This window comes from Eriocheir sinensis, chromosome 26, assembly GCF_024679095.1.
Source record: "Eriocheir sinensis breed Jianghai 21 chromosome 26, ASM2467909v1, whole genome shotgun sequence".
Lineage (NCBI taxonomy): Eukaryota > Metazoa > Arthropoda > Malacostraca > Decapoda > Varunidae > Eriocheir > Eriocheir sinensis.
Window position 1 is genome coordinate 5,077,229 of NC_066534.1, and position 6,475 is coordinate 5,083,703.

Consider the following 6,475-nt stretch of genomic DNA (forward strand, 5'->3'; position numbering starts at 1 on the left):
CGTGTGAGGGGAGGACAGGCAGGGCAGGAGAATGTCGCACGGGAGGGAAGGTGTGAAAGTTCTGAAAAATAAAAAAAGTAGAGGAACAGAGGGGTGGAGAAGGAGGAAGGAGAAGGGCTAGGTTGAAACGAGGAAGGCCCCAGAAAACCCTGCATATTTGATTAAAGAGGAAGCAGCTAGTCGGTCGGGTCTTCATGAGAAACCTTACAGCGCAGGATAGCGAGTCGGCTTTGTCCTCTCTTCCGCTTCTCCTCATCCTGGTGCTGCTACTCCTCCTCCTGCTCCTCCTCTTCCTCTTCTCCCCATTTCCCCTCTTCTTCCTCCTCCTCCTGCTCCTCCTCTTCCTCTTCTCCCCATTTCCCCTCTTCTTCTTCCTCCTGCTCCTCCTCCTCTTCCTCTTCTCCCCATTTCCCCTCTTCTTCCTCCTCCTCCTGCTCCTCCTCCTCTTCCTCTTCTCCCCATTTCCCCTCCCTCCTTCCTCCATTCTCCCTCCCCCCTTACCCTAGAAGCTTCCTCTCCTAACGTGATTTTTAGGCAGTTACCTCAAGCTGTGCCGGAAATCAACAATGGCCCGGTCGAGGGGAGCCCCAGATCTTCGCCTCTCACTCGTACATCATCATCATCATCATCCACCCTCTAATCATTCCTGTTCTTCCTTTAATCATCCACCTTATCTGCTTCATATGTCTTTTGTTGCATTTTTTCAGAAGTTTTATTTTTCTCCTTTTTTCCTTTTTTGCCAACGTAGATTTGATATTATTTCCTATGTTTATTTTTCTCTGCATCTGCGTCACTTTTTTCCCTTCCTCCAGTCTTTCTTTGCTCCACCGTTTCTACCATTTATCCCTTTTCTCGGTTTCCTCTTACCTCAGTCTCTCCCTCCCTCCTTCCTTCTTCCTGACCACTGCCTTCCCCTTCTTCAATCAGGGGAAAGGAAACACCACTTTGTACATCACTAGACCCCCTCACTTCCTTCCGTCTCCTTTCTCTCTCCCTTCTCCTTTTCTTCTCTGTTCCTCTTCCCTCCGCTCTGACATTTACTCACTAAACATCGGCTATAGAATAAACATTGGACAAAAATATAGAGCTTGAGACAAATAGACCGAAAATGTAAATTGTCTTTTGCTTGGCTGTGAAATGAAGGTCGTTGGGTCTGATATAGCTACAGAAAAAAAAAATGTACTTTCCTCTAAACGGAGAGACTACCAAGAGTCAAGCGCCCCACCGTCAAATCAGTAATAAGACGTTACTAGAGAGAGAGAGAGAGAGAGAGAGAGAGAGAGAGAGAGAGAGAGAGAGAGAGAGAGAGAGAACTTTGAGTATGTTTAAGATGGATGTCCGCCGAAGTTTGAAATGATGCAGCCTACTTTCTTGTTTACTCTCTCTCTCTCTCTCTCTCTCTCTCTCTCTCTCTCTCTCTCTCTCTCTCTCTCTCACACACACACACACACACACACACACACACACACACTCCGGAGCTCTGTTTTCGCACTTTACACAATCCATATTTGTGGTGCGCTAATGAACTAACTGTTATACATCTGGGCTGCTTACACGAACCCACTCCCTTATAAACACGCACTCCACCGACAGAAAATACCACTGTAGCAAAGAAGAGATTTATACTGACCAATTTACACAGAGAGAGAGAGAGAGAGAGAGAGAGAGAGAGAGAGAGAGAGAGAGAGAGAGAGAGAGAGAGAGCACGCATACCTTCTCTTCCTGTTCCTCCTCCTCTACCCTTTCCCTTTCACCTTTAAATAGCGGCCACGTTAGCCCCATCTAATAATTATTTTCAACGGGTGATCGTACAAAGCCCGAGTGAAGGGTAGTTGGAGCAGGTAAGGTAGGGGGGTGGCGGTGGTGGCGTGGGGGGAGAGCTGTTTGGAGAGACGAGAACGCGGCGAGGGGTAGAGATGAAGGCTGGGGTGACGAATGATAGGGTGCAGCCAGGGGAGGAAGTGAAGGGAGCCGGTGTTGAAATAGTGGAGGAGGATTACGACGACGATGAGGAATAGGAAGAGAAAGGGGTTTAGTGAATGAGGTATCTTAAAAGCCATGTCAAAAGTAGCTCGTGGATGTACTGTCTCAGCAAGCAAGTGGAGTATAAGTGAAGGGAGCCGGTGTCGAAATGGTGCTGGAGGAGGGGGAGGAGGAGAACGACGTTGACGATAAGGGATAGGAAGAGAAAGGGTATCTTAAAAGCCTTGTCTAAGTAACTCGTGGACGCATTATCTTAGCAAGCAAGTGCAGTATAAGTGAAGGAGAGGAGGAGGGGGTGAACAACGACGACCATGATGAATAGAAAGAGAAAGCGTTAGTGAATGGGAGGGTATCTTAAAAGCCTTGTCAAAGTAGCTAGTGGACGTATTATCTTAGCAAGCAAGTGTAGTAAGTGAAGGGAGCGAGTGTCGAAATGGTAGAGGTTGAGGAGGAGGATGACGATGTTGATAAATAGGAAGAGAAAGCGTTAGTGAATGGAAGGGTATCTTAAAAGCCTTGTCAAAGTAGCTCGTGGACGTATTTTCTTAGTGAGCAGAAAACGCTAAAATAACATTGTTCTTTCTTGTCACCTTCGCTCCTCGTCAGCTTGCCTTTGATTTCCTTTGCAGTTTTTGTAGAGTGACATTTATTTTTGGGTCGCCTTGGCTTCCATATTTACCGTTTGTCCGTTCTATTTCCTTCCATTTCTTTGTTCTTTAGTGTGCCTTTTCATTCCTCCTTTACCTTTACCCTTCTCTTCTATTACTATCTCACTCATTCCCTATCTTCTATTCCTCCCCTCATCTTGCTTCCTGTCTGCCTCCCGTTCTTGCTTAATTTCATGTGCAAGCAAAGAGTGAAATAGTGGACGTCTGGTGGCCTGACAGACGGCCGCCTGACTCGTGCCGTGGTGCCTGATTGACTGCCCCCCGTCGTCCCGCCTGGCTCACTGGTTTCCCTAACGTACACACCGACAGCCTGTCAGAGAAAGTGACTGACAAACTATCCTGGTTGGGCATCTGCTGCCCGACTGCTCTAGTTACAGGACCAAGTAGATGTTCAGTTAATTAGTGAGGATGCGGAGAAATAAACCAGTTGACGACCCATGAAAGTGACTTACTGGCGTGGTTAATTGACTTCCTGTCCGACCGGCTAAGTGTGTCCGAGTTTGTGACATCTGGAGCAATAGGACGTTCTGGTGTTGTTGGGGATCCCGTTGACTGGTTGTCCTGATTTACGATCTTAGTCTTTAGGTATTGAGGCGTGATGAATGAATGTTTGGCGGGCAGGATGTGCGACCATTTTCCTGCAAGGATGACTGGCATTGCGCTGAACGGATGCTCCCAAAAAGCGGCTGCCTGACTGGTTGGCTGAGCTTCTAGCTGACCGAGTAGCCGAGTTTTAAGTTGCTGGGTAAATGGCTGGTTGCATTAGTGAATGAGGGGCTGACTAGCTGGCTGGTGGCGAGGGAGTGGCGGAAGGTAAGTTCGCCTGGTTTATGTGTTGGCACTTTGCAGTAAATACTTCGGGCGGACACTTTTATGCGATTATTGGCGGTGATCGAGAGGGGAGCCGGCAGACGTCTGGATCCCCGGCCTTCATTATCTCCGACAGTTTTATAATTACCGCTATTGGTTATGACCGCCCAGCTGAATGTGTTACAGCGACCGGTGAGGAGGAGGAGGGGAAGGAGAAGGGAGATAAGCACGAAGACGAATAGTGAGGAACAGAGTAGGGATAAGGTTGGAGGCAAGATTTATGGAGGGCTGCAGGTAAAAGGCGCATTAGACAGAGGAAGAGTAAAGCGGGTGTGAAGATCTATAGTGAGTCTGGTGGAGCGAGGATGTGTGGCGGGCGTGGGTGTGTATCACTTGGAGGATGTGTTGGTTGTATGTTGTATGCAGAGTCAGGTTTACAGAGTGTAGGGAAGGTATGGTAAATATGTGCATTAGGAGTGTCTTAAGAGTGTACCATCAGGTGTGTATGGTGTGTGTATGGCAAATGTATGGATAGTTGTGGTGAGTGTGTGTGATACATAAAAAAGTACAAAGAAATGAAACTGTTGAATAACGAAGCGATGGTATTGTTTGTGTGGTGGATTGTGGCGAGGGTTATGGTGATGATTATGGTGTGGGCGTGCACGTGGTGAACGGCGGGAAGAGGAGAGGGATGAGTGGGCGGCGTAGCAGCGGAAAGGGAAGGTAACGAGCGGCCCAACGGTGTAAATGTCAGGTGGTCAGGTGGTTGGTCGCTCTCTCTCTTCTGTGTATCAGTATCAGGTAGAAATACAAACTCTGCCCGTACACACACACACACACACACACACACACACACACACACACACACACACACACACACACACAGAGAGAGAGAGAGAGAGAGAGAGAGAGAGAGAGAGAGAGAGAGAGAGAGAGAGAGAGAGAGAGTAGAAAGAAAAAAACGAAAGCTTTCAGTTGATGTTTGCGGCAGAGCAACATAATAAAACTGAACAATCAATCATGTTACTGGTTTAGAAACCTACGGATAAAAAAAAAAAGGAAGCAGTGGTGTGGAGGTAAAGGCGGTGGTTGTGGGAAAAGTGTTTTTATTGTTTTAAGAGTGACGGGGTGATGAGGCTTACAGCCACCTGTACACTACTGGTTATGAGACTAATTCATGCTCGTCGAAGGCGTTCAAGGAGCGACGCAGCGGGCCCCGGGCACGACTAGTGCGGCGGTGTAGTGACACGACTTGCCTGATGGGCAAGCCTCCCATAACCCACTTAGCGAGGGGGGTACCTCTTTGGCCGACTGGTAAAGGAGTGGCACTCCCGTTACGCTGGTCGCGGGTTCGATCCCCGGCGCCGGCAAACCTTTCCTTGTCTGGATTAATTTCTCGTGTGTTTCGTTACACGCAGAGGCCGTGTGTGAGTGTAGAGAAGAGAAAAATTCTGGCATTTCAGCGGGGTGAGAGAAGACGGGGAACGAGCATAAAAATGGCAGCTCGTGCCGCTCGAAAACTGCTCCTCTAGCACAGAGACGGTGAAAGTGAGGACAAGCACTGCAAAAGGGGAACTGATTCTTTATGGGAGATAGATAAGATTTAGAGCATGTCTGCCTATATATCTACTTATCTATCCTAGATAAGTAGAGTGATTAATAGAACTGTACGCAGATCGTTAAATAAATAAATACGGTATATAATATATATGTAGCTAGATAGATTGACATACAAATAGAGAGAGGGATATAGAGTAGTAGTAGTGATTATATGAGTATTAATAGTAACAACAATAATGATAATAATGATAATTATTATTATTATTATTATTATTATTATTATTATTATTATTATTATTATTATTATTATTATTATTATTATTATAAAACAATAATAACAGCAATAACAACGCCAATAATAATATCCAAATTTTACCTTTCTGGCGTCCCTGCAACCCTCGTATTGAAGGGGAACTGCGCGGTGACCTGTCTTATGCGAGGTGGCCTTTTTACGACCCTAAATAAGTCATGAGTCGAGACAAGGTTGAGGGGAGGCAGAGGAAAGCGGGCCGCCTCGGTTTATTATCAGTGAGCTTTTAAAGTCGCGCTGCCTGAGTGAGTAAGGAGCGGAGGCCACGAGAAGGCTGATCAGCAGGGCGTGCGGGGCGCCGACCCAGCATCGTTTTTCACTTTTTCTCACATCTGCGTGACGGTTTTTTTTTATATATATATATATATATATATATATATATATATATATATATATATATATATATATATATATATATATATATATATATATATATATATATATATATATATATATATATATATATATATATATATATATATATATATATATATATATATATATATATATATATTGTTTGTTTGTTTGTTTGTTTGTGTGGTGTGTGTGTGTGTGTGTGTGTGTGTGTGTGTGTAACAAATATTTATTAAAACCCAAAATGCAGGATATCTAATATTTGTGGTTAGGGTTTTGTTTTTGCAGCAAAAATAGTTCAGCTAACATTTTGCAATTTAAGTGGAACAAAAGTGTAATGGCGCATAATATTAGAAACAAAAGCCAGCCACTGCCTCGGATCTTGAAAACCCGTTTGATCCGGCATTAGGGAGAAGCCTCGTGAAGCCCCGATGCGGCCGCCGTAATCAAATAGCAACATGGCTCCTCCTCCTCCTCCTCCTCTTCCTCCTTCTCTTCCTCCAACTCCTCCTCCTCCTACACACACACACACACACACACACACACACACACACACACACTAGAACGCATTCCTGCACACCCCGAGTGCTGGCATGCGAGGTGGCTTTGCCGTGACAATGGGACTGGGGAGCGACTGGAGAGAAGAGAAGGAGAGGCGAAGGAAGGAAGGAAGGAAGGGAGAGCGAAGACGAAGGCGGAAAATAAACTAGGAAGATGGGGGGAAAGAAGGAAAAGAAGGATTTAGTTTCGGCATCGGAGGTGGCGTGATATCTCTCGCTGAGGAGGAGCT